The following is an 11,480-nucleotide window of genomic DNA, read 5'->3' on the forward strand; positions in this document are numbered from 1 at the left end:
TTACTGTTTTGTAACCCAGTGACACCGGGTTGGTTGCGGTTGAATGAATATCGAAGGCTAAGGTATGAGTCACAACCACATTTTTCGGCACATTTTTGCGCCTACGGAAAAGAGCGAACTACTTTTTTCTCGTCTATGAAACGATAGAGATCCTACCGCCAGAGAGGAAATTCCTCTTTGTTAGAGCATTACTCAGATTTACCTTACTGAACGCAAATAAGGAATCTTGGACTCTCGCGCCTCCGAGATTATCATTCAGAGAACTGTCATTTTGTTAGCGACCAAGTCCGGTACAACAGACAGAGCCTTTCAATCAGAAGAGGTGAGAATAAGATATGCGAAGAAATGAAGAATAAGCAGTAAAAAAGGATAGGAGAAGAAATAGAAGAAATAAGGAACACAAATAAAGTATGGACGTACGTCAGTACCAACAGCGAAAGAGAATGTTACGATGGAAATAACAGACAGAAACACCTTGCAGGGATGGAGAAAATATTTTATGGTGCTACTAGAGGGAGAAGAACAAAGGAGGCAGAAAGAAAGGAATGCAAGAATGAGAGGGAACTGGCAGTAAGGAGATGCCATAAATGAATAGGAAGTAAGAATCCAAATAAAGAAATTAAAAAAATAAAGGAATGGTGATAGGAATAGATAACATGGAGAATGAGGTATATATGCAGCATATGACATTTAATATGTGATTTACAAGATATTCATAGATACGCATTGCACGCGTCTCAGCACTCCTTTTGTTTAACTACCGTTTCTTCCACCATAAGTACGGAACAGTTGCATTCTTCTGTTTTACGAGACGCTGCGCACGCGCGTCCTCCCACACACACTCATACTCATATATGTGTGTCACTACTACGCGGCTAATCTAGTGTAGCACACAAAATGACACACATCGCAATAATTTTTACCCTGAATTACGTGATAAACAGAGAAATTAAGGAAAGAGGGGAGAAGCTGTGTGCGTTTTCTACCAACCTTGTAGCGATTTTCGATAAAGAAAAAGATTTAATGTTAAACGCGAGAAAGTCGGAAGTATTGATAATCAAGAAAAAAAGCCAAAAGAAAAGAGGCAAAGGAAATTAGGGTGATGGAGTGAGAATAAAGGTCGAAGTAAAAGATTTATAGTATTTAGAATACATTCTGCAAGAAACAGAGACTCAAAAAAGCATTTGAGTGAGATGGCAGAGAAGGGCGTGATAGCCATGAAACAGACATGGGGAATAGGGGAGAGGAGGTTTAAAAGTAACCTGGAAAGAAGAATGACAGTTTTCGGCAATTGGTGAAAAGCATCACGCAGTAAGTATATAGGAATGGAAGGAATCGGAAGTTTTAGAAAAATTACAAACGAAGAACATGAAGAGGGTCTTAAGGTTAGATTTTAACACGTTCTCGTACATAGTATGGAAGAAAGTAAGGTAGACAAATTAAGAATCGAAGTCAGGTCCTCGTCCTGGGAGATTTTAATGCTCACTCCACGCAATAGGGGAACACAAGGACAGATGCTCATGGCCCGGTGCTGTCAGACTGGGCTGCGGACCTCGGACTCCTCTTATTTAACAGAGGCTCGACCAGCACATGTGTGGCGTGGAGAGGGTGTTCCATCGTCGATATCACATGTGATACCCCCAATGCCTTAGGCGGGTCTCAGACTGGAGAGTAGCTGAAGGGATTGAGACTCTCTCAGACTGGAGGTCGACCCGGAGACAATGCCCGCGAGAGAGGCCCGCGGTATCAGGGGAATGGAACGCTCCCACCTGCCACCGGATATGGTGCCTCAAGGATAGAGACAACGAGATGCTCCAGGCAGCAGCCATTGCCGCGGCCTGGAACTGGGACGTCCGTACAGAGGAGACAAGCGTGGACGAGGAGGCGGAGAACCTTCACCAAGATATGAAAGCGGCATCTGATGAATCAATGCCGCGCTCCGTGCCTGGGGCTCGACAGAACGGGAATGTGTACTGGTAGACCCCAGAGATCGCAATGAGCTACGGGCGAGGTGCATTCGAGGCCGCAAGCAGTTCCAGAGCGCCCGCCGTCTGCAGCTACACGACGAAGAAGAGATCTCAATCCGCTACGAGACATACAGAGAGTGGCTACATACCTTAAGCGGAAGATCAAGAGCGCTAAAGCCCCAGCCTGGATGGACCTCGTCCAGTCAGTCGAATCCGACCCGTGAGAAGGGCCGTACAGGATGATAATGAAGAGGCTGCGTCCAAGGGCCGCACCACTGACGGCAGATATGGATCCGGCATTGCTGGAAGAGGCCATTCGCACACTCTTCCCGCCACAGTAGGACAACCTGGGGCAGGTGCGCACTACCCGGACTTGGGCAGTGGAGTGGAAAGAGGAACTAGGGGTTGCGAAGGACGAAATGCTGGATGCGACGAATAACATGGCCTCCCGCAACGTGGGCCCGGGATCGGAAGGAGTCCCGGGGCGGATATGGACGGAGACGATGACGATCATGGCTCCCAAACTACGTCACCTATTTACAAGCTGTCTGAGGAAGGGAGTATATCCTCAGATATGGCGCATGGCGAGGCTGGTCCTGCTTTAGAAGGAGGGACGACCGACAGACTCGCCGTCCGCAGATCGCCCGGTATGCCTACTGGATAAAGCGGGCAAGCTCTTCGAAAGAGGCATTGCCGCCCCTCGGGAGGCGCACAGGTCAAGGCAAGTGCCTGATTGGCACGAAAGCCAGTACGGCTTCCGGCGAGGCCGCTCGACGATGAATGCGGTGAACCAGGGAGAGATGTCACGGGCCATAGTTTCCCAGGGTGGGGTAGCGCTGGCTGTCTCTTTAGATATAGTCAATGCATTCAACACCATACCCTGGGACAGGATATTAGATGCCCTTGAATGTTTCGAGGTGCCTCCCTACATCATTCGTGTTATACGGGCCTACCTGAACGACAAATGGGTCGGCTACACCGACAAGCATGGAGAAGGGGTTGAACGCGGGGTTCCGCAGGGTTCGGTTTCAGGCCCGATTCTGTGGATCATTGCATATGACACGGTGCTTGGTTGCCTCATGCGCCCAGACTCAGGATTGGTGTGTTACGCAGGCGACACATTGGTCGTGGCCGGAGGACGCGGGTGGCACGAGACGCTGCGTCACGGAGAGCTTGACGCCGCTTGCGTGATAGGAAGGCTGGGCCTGAAGGTGTCCCCAGAAAAGTCGGACGCCATACGGTTTTATGACTACCGACGTAGAGGGACTTCTCCGCCCAACCCGTGTCTGGTCATAAGCGGAGAGGAGGTTGAGGTAGGACCGCAGATGAAATACTTGGGCCTCACCATCGACCATCAATGGACGTTCGGGCCGCACTTCAAGCTCCTGGTTCCCAAAGTGACGACGACAGCCAACGCACTATGTGGACTGCTGCCGAATATCGGTGGGGCAGAAGTCAGAGTGCGCCAATTGTATGAAGGAGTCATCCGCCCTCGGCTCCTGTACGGGGCTCCAGTGTGGGCAGAGGATCTGATGAAAAGTCGACGCAGTCTACTCTTGTTGAGGAAGCTTCATAGAACGACCGCCATCAGGACTCTAAGGGGATACCGGATGATATCATATGCGTCGGCGACTGTCCTGGCGGCGTCTCCTCCGTTCGAGCTCAAGGACCTAGCGCCCCGACAGGTGTAACATCAACTGCAGGGCCTGTACTCTGCCGACCAGTCGGTCCGCGACGTCCGGGGAGAGGCCAGACTCAAGACTTGGGAACGGTGGCGCAGTCAATTCGCCGCCGAGGATGCGGTGCGGCCTCAGCGGGTCGTTGGAATCGTCCTACCGAACTGGGAGGCCTGGAGTGATTGTGGCAGTCTTCCACTGACGTACAGGATGACGCAGGTGCTCACCGGGCACGGGGCGTTCGGGGAGTTCCTGGTAAGAATTCGGTAGGAGGTAACTAGCACTTGCCATCATTGCGAGAAAGGAGAAGACTCGGCACAACACACGCTGGAGGTCTGCCCCGCGTGGGAAGAACCGCGCCGTGTCCCACGACTCGCCATCGGCGAGAGTTTGGCCCCCGTGGCGATCGTAGAAGCAATGCTGAGGGAGAAACAGGAGTACATCGCCGAGAGAGAAAGGGTGAGAGGGCAGCACCCATCGAGAGTGCCGTCACGCCGAAGAGGGTCTGGTCTCTCCTTCGGACTCGCACGACGGCCCAGGCAGCTTGGCGTCAGGAGTGGACTCCACTAGTGGTCCAATCAAACAATGGTAACTCCCGATTACACCATCAGGGAGAAGACGAACGAGTACCCCAGCAGCAATACGGAAAGATGACCTCGGGGCTCTCCTACCAATCGTCAGGACGATCACCGTTGAGGTTTTAGCCGGTACGAATCCGGCACTACCCGGCGCCCTCTCCCTGGAGGGCGCGAGGCGCCTATGGCGGTTTCCTCTACGAAAAAAAAGAAAGTAAGATCCTACAATAACTTTATACAGTCTACTTTCTAATCTATTTGTCTGGCTTGCAAATCCTTTCGTCATCCTGCTCACAACCGCGAGTGTTGGAAAATGTAAAATACCTTTCCTATCGAAAAATTCTAAATCACTTCTTGGGAGATGTTCGAAGGCGTTTCGTACGATACGCAACTTACACTTCTCCAAATACGATGATAAGTTGCCGATACCCGAATTTAGAAATTTGAAAGAGTTTGTTTGTTCGACCAATCGCGGGGAGACGTAGTCGCTAGGAGAGACGTCAACGGGAGTCGTAAATTCCCGTTACGATTATAACAATCGACACCACGACTTGATCGATCCCCTGATTTCCGTTGAGATAATACGGGTGATTGAGTTTGTATAACACTGTGATTCACAGAATTATAAATTATATATTTCCAACACTTAGATTACACTGATGAGCATAGATAGATAGATAATCACTTATCGCACGAAGATAAGATAGATATGTACGTTAGAGCAGGGCTCTTATAATTGGATTTAATGTATTAGTGGACGTAGCACTATAAGATATTTAGGAGAGGAAATGTATGCTCGACAATACCGAGACCGACTCTCGCGTTATGCTTAGACTGCCCCGATAGGCGTTAGACTTAGTAGTTGACTTTTCCAACGATGTAGAAGAAGTGAAGCTGAGTGACGATGCTGTGTCGGAGGAAAGCTAGTGATGGGTGTGTCTAGCGCACGGGATCATCGGATTTGTTCATGCCATTTTAGGTCAAGAAGTGAGGGCAGTATATATTGCCTCGGATTGGACAAACGAAGGTTGGTGGACTAGGAAGGGTCTTAACCGCCCCCGATAGAAAGTTGCTAGTAGGAAGCATCGTACGTGAGAAAAACTAACTTTCCCGTGTCAAGCCGTAGTAAACAATAGTCTTTGGAAACTGATTTAGAAAAGACATTTGTTGGGTCTGAAGGACCTTAGCAGGCAAGTGACTCGCGTTTATGACGGGTGCTTAAGGCTAATGAGGGTACGCCGTACGGAAGAGCGGACATCTGGTGTCCGTCTGGCCCGCGGTGTGTGACCTGGGCCAGGCAGAGAGTCGCCCGGCGTAACAGAGTTGATGAAACGGATCTTTACATACTTTTTTTCCAAGCTTATGCACGTGTACATGTTTCGTGAAAGAAATTGTGGAAGATTAGTCGAGGATAGATAGAGCGATATAACGAGTGCGAAATATTGCTGTCGCAGTCCGTCAAATATATTTTGAATAAATAAATAAATAAATAAATTTACAGCCGTACACGTGAGTCGTTGGTACTAGATACAAATCACGGACTAAATACTCGGAAATACTCTGTAGATACACTTCGATACTCATTGATACTCGTTGATACTCTTCAATACTCTTCAATATTCTTCGTTACTGTTCGATACTGTTCGATACTAAATCGATCGCAATCGCCTCCGTTTATTTATACTGGTCGGGGGAGAACCGGAAAATTCGAATTCGTCTACGTTTGACGGTTGTACGTAATGGGGACATTGTTTTGCCCCGAGTTTATTTGTTCTTACATTACTTGTAACCTAACGGTCTTGATACTCCGAGGCAAAACAACAACATAATTTGAATTGAGTTCTGACTCAGGTGCCGCTACAAAATATTATTTCTCTTTAGTTAATGGTAACAGTTCTACTTTACTCTCAAACACGTCGGTGAGCTTTTTAATGATTAAATGCGCGTCGTAACCCGGCAAATTATGGAACACATCGAATATGACGAACGATGCTTCATAATATAAATTACAATTCGAGTGTGCTGAACGATACGCGTGTAGCGACACTCGACAGCAAAACTTTCCAACAGTTTCTGTCCCGTGGCTTGCTACACAAAGACACTATCCTTGACCGGACGACTGCAGAGCAGTGGTTAGCGCCGTTAGTTACGAATGCTCATGAACAGGTTCAAATCCCGGCACTCGTAGTCCGATTTTTTCTCCACGACTCCTAACTGAGAAGAAACCAACTCGGACGAAGACAATATCTTATACACCAGCAGCAGTCTCATCATCTATACATCAGCACCTATCACCGACCTATCCACATCACGTGTCTGTAACGTGATAATGATTGTGAAACTTTACATCGTTTCAACTTTTCGCACACATGGCAACAGGTAGCGAGATGGAAGCCTGTCCACTGCTCTCTGATAAAGCGATTTATCGGAACCATCCTATCGAATAACTTTCCTATCTTCGAATCTAGCTCGTACAACTCTTTGGCGAATTACTTCCCGCCTCGTCTCGGGAAACGCAATAGGCGCACAATGACAGGTTGCACGTGCAGCGGACGTAAAAACCTACTTTAAACGGTCACTGATGCTGTGCTAATGTAAGTTCTTGTCCCTCTAGAATAACATTTTGCTAGGTGTAAGTTATTAGTAAACAGTCAGTATAGACAACGAACGGCGCGCACTCCATGAAAACAAGGTTCTTAAACCCCAGCCACTTGTCTTTTTCTTCTGTAGAAAGTGTCACTACGTAATTTTATCGTAGTATCGCCGTCCAACTTTTCTTGTGATAAAACGTACTGAAGGCAACTGAAACATACCTTAACATACCTCGCAACATACTCAGACATACTCTGCTGAAGAAAATATACCGCTTTACCGATCGAAAATTCGTGTCACACATCGGTGAATCCTAATTATGTATTTCAAATGTTAAGCAAAGTTAAAATCTAATGTAGCTTGTATACGGCGAAACGCGCCATATGACGACTTCACTTAACTCGTAAATTATTTGGTATACGAAACACTGTTTCAAGCAAAAATTGTACGGTTTTCGAGGGAATTTACAGTGCTGTAATCAGTTGTTGTTATTTTGTTTTTTTATCGAGATGTGATTTTTCTTCAGTTTTTAAATGAAATGTTTAACATTTCTTTCCTAATTCAGGTAAAGCATCATATTTTATGTAAAAAAGTATTATACGAAATACGGTCTAAAATACTAAAATCTTTTAGAAGATATGCAATGCTGAGCAATAGATAATCCTTATTAGCTTCGTGAAATTGGCAATCAATATCGTATTGGTGGAGTCTGAATGTTATCACCAAATCATTGAACCCTACTCCACTAGAGAATTGTTCACAGATCTATTAAAACATGTACCGTTCGTCATACGTTCACAAATATCCTATCAGCATGATGGTGCTCCGTCGATATGCTCCGCAGTCATGGTAAGTGTTATATAAAAGAGAATGATCTAGTGATCGATTATGACGTACGAAATATTCGAATTCCAAGATGTTAGAAACTCGTACTAGATTTTAGTATGTTTAATTTAAAGTGCGTGTAAAGGTTTCTAAATTTAATGTTAACTAAACGTTAGTCGGCGGGCAAGATTAAATTTAATAACATTACCAAGCTTTCTCGGAATGGTGTGATTTTAAGGGGAAATATCTCGTTACGTACGCGCTACTGTTCGTGTAAGTGGGAGAGCAGAAGAGAGAAACCGTACTTTTTGCCAACAACGCCACGCGTTTGAGCACGCTATGGCACGGAACGATTGCTGTTGTAACGAAAATAGTCTTCTTTGGGATTCCATTATTTAATACTTGTAAAACTTTACACAATTTATAAGTTTATAATTACAATTTACAATTTATAAGCAAAGTATTGTTAATGCAGCGGCATATGTGTTAGAGGACAATTCAAATCATGTTGTTGTTTTGCCTCGGAGTATCAAGATCGTTAGGATACACGTAATGTAATAATAAACTCGGGGTAAAACAGTGTCGCCTCAGCAGTGTCGATCAGCATTTACGAGTATCTATCGTGCATTCATCAGCGATCTTATTTTGCGATTTATACACTGTACAAGCGTCTCAGCGAATATTGTCTGTATACTAATTTATTTAATTATTTTTAAATACACTCGACGGTTTCTACATCTCGTCTAATAAATCTCACGATCAAACATTCTCTACACAAGTTCTCTACTACTGTATCGTATTGCTTATTATATCGCGCAAAGAACTTCTCATTCTTTATTTATTACTGTATTATTTATTTAGAACTGTTTCATTCCTTATATATTAATTTATTGTGCGGCACCTACCTCGGTTCAAATCGAATAAAGATTTGTAGTGTTTTGCATCGCACGAAATCCATCGTCGCCATTCTTTTCTTTATCGTAAATCATTCCGAGTCGAGTAAACGACTAGATTCTCGATTCTCGTGATTTCCTTTTGGTTAGATTCTTCGCCAGGAAATTCTCAGTGACGATCTCTTATTTTTAAAATCGCGTGTTCGTAACAGCGTACGACCTATCACAAGACGTCGGTCAAATCTCCGTTTCAGGAAGCCACCGAAGATTCTGCATCGCCTAGTAGTGCATATCACTTTAATTGATTTATTTCTGTAATTTTCACATACAATTTAATGCTTTATATGAATCCGAAAAGAAATGTTAGACATTACATTTAAAAGCTCGATAAGATGGTAAAGTAACAACGCACCGATCACAGCTCTGTATGTCTTTCTGGAAATTGTGCAACCTTTGAAACATTTTTTCATGCAACAAACAATTCACTTATTAATTCACTGGTCATTTGAAGTCGTCATGTATGAGTCATCGTATGTACAGAATATTATTATAGTCTTTCCTTCAGAAGTTAGGAGTATCGCTATAAAATTCGTGATAATGTGAACGCAAGCAAAATTACATGCTCTTATCGCTTCAATTATAAATGAGTGGACTTCTTTCTTTTCTTAAAGTTGCAGTTATGGAAAATAAGTCATTTCACTTTTATTATTGATACCTTAGGATTATTAGTGTAATAATGCTAGGTAATTTCAGCTAATCGATAAGAACACTGAGAAAAGTTTAGTATATAGTGGACATTCAACCTGTGCAACTTGCAACTATGTTAGAGAAATTACTTCAACGTGCACTATTGATTTTATTTGAATTGTCACTGCAGTGGTATTACTCGAAAAGATTTTAGAAAAGATTTTAATTAAGTTGAGAAAAATGTTAAATAAATAAATAATAATACGAGGTCTCCTACAACGAGTTTTCGAGATAACGAAATTTTTTGACTTTTCAAGTTTTACGTATAATATTAATTGATATGATATTTAGTGCCAAATTCCGGGCTTTATTATCGCATATTAATAAATCAGTGCGATTACAGCTATAGTAATTATTAGACTAGTATTACATTCTGTTTTAACGTAGACCAAAAGTTGATGAAGATGACTTCGAAAAGTATGATCAATCGTCCTTTGGAATATAGTCTTCGCTTGTTCGGTATTTGGCCAGACTCTTCTTATCCAATATTAAAAATTATCATTTGGACGACAGTAATGTTAACGTTTCTAGTATTTCAATATTGGTATTGTATTACACATATTAAATCGAGTTTAATTGAATTATTAGATGGATTGAGCATTACTTTATCAAATTCACTCTTTTTCCTCAAATTTACCATTATTTGGCTTCATAAACGGTAGGATATAAATATATTGTATAACCTATTTACTTTTTATAAGTAAATAAACAAAATTTATTTATTAGGTTACGGTTATACTGGATGCGTATGCGGACGATCAGATCTAATATGACACGGATTTAACAAATGTTTACTATTTCTTACTAGATAAACCTGAACCGCATAACATCCCACTTCATTTTAACGAGAAACACTGCGTTAATATGTTAATGAATTTTTGATTTACAAAAGCCAAAAATAAAAAGTCTGTTGGCTGCATTAGCGTTGCTTCGCCTGAGATGTAGGCTTTTAGTCTATTATGACTATCGCAACTGTCGATCACTCTATCTCTTCTTTCTCTGCTGTCTGTTTCTACGTCCGTCGGTGTCGGCAAAATATAATTTGAAAATGTGTGTGTGTGCATGTATGTGTGCAAGTGTATATAAATATTTCATAGCGGTCCCAAATTTTCAAGTTTTATGGAGACTTTATTGTATACTGCAAATTTCAGATTCGTACTTGCATGTGTGAGTACACATGTTTGTCACATTCATCATGAAAATTTCTAATTGTGAGCATCAATTATTTGTGCAACACACAAATATCTATACAAACGTCTATTTCTAGAATTATTCAAATCTTTCACTTCGTACATTAATCTTCCATTTTTCTTACATCGTGAACAACTTCAAATAGTTCATTAGTTTGAAGAAGTTCGCTTGAAAGATGTGAGTTATATATCTTTAGTCACAAAAAATTGGACGAAAGGATCGAATCGATTTTATGCTTTGCGTGTAAAGACGACATAGGATGTGCAGTGTCCAGACGACGAATTAATCATATTCCTAGTCGCAAGAAGTTGGACGAAAAAATCAAAGTGATTTGGACGAAGCATCGTACGTATACCGACGAGTTTGGGCGATGTTCGATATAACCACTTCCATTTATTTTAACACTTTACTGACCGCTAGCGGTTCAACAGCATACGCACTTTCGACCAGCATTTCAGACGCAGATTCTCTCTGGCGCCGTCTCTGTTTCAGTTTAGACTCTCCAATACCATTCTTTTCATTCATCGCGAACGGTAAGTTTTTCAAATAGGTATAAAACTGTAGGAGCTTACAAAGCAATGCAACTGACACAACTGAGTAAGGAACCTTAGTACTAAATAACAAATTACTGCTCAAATAATAAGTAGATTGTCGGCAACAAAAAGCCGATTAATAGGCTATCGGTTGGTAAGCGTCGACGACAAAGAACCGATTAATCGGCTATCAGTCAGTGAAGTGTTGAGGCTTTCAATAGATGGACCGTATATGAACGACGAGCTAGCCGATCCAATACGCATCCAATATAACCGTATATTCATTTAGATGAAACAACTATCGTTACGTCAAAATTACAGTGGCACTGATAATTGAAAAACGTTTAACGAAATTCAATTTTCGATATATATTTCTTATACTTGATTTAAAGAAAATATTATTTTGTAACAGAACGTTTTATGAAATCCTGACGACCATGTTTGAAGACTGGAATATTGATAACTCTACCGCTCGAAATAA

General features: G+C 42.7%; 1 pseudogene; it reads left to right on the forward strand.

Annotated features, from left to right (window-relative positions):
- Positions 1 to 1,809: 1,809 nt before the first annotated feature.
- Positions 1,810 to 2,874, forward strand: LOC117211417 (annotated as a pseudogene).
- The last annotated feature ends 8,606 nt before the right edge of the window (positions 2,875 to 11,480 follow it).

The sequence above is a fragment of the Bombus bifarius genome, unplaced genomic scaffold (assembly GCF_011952205.1).
Source record: "Bombus bifarius isolate JDL3187 unplaced genomic scaffold, Bbif_JDL3187 scf7180000008233, whole genome shotgun sequence".
In the NCBI taxonomy this organism is placed as follows: domain Eukaryota; kingdom Metazoa; phylum Arthropoda; class Insecta; order Hymenoptera; family Apidae; genus Bombus; species Bombus bifarius.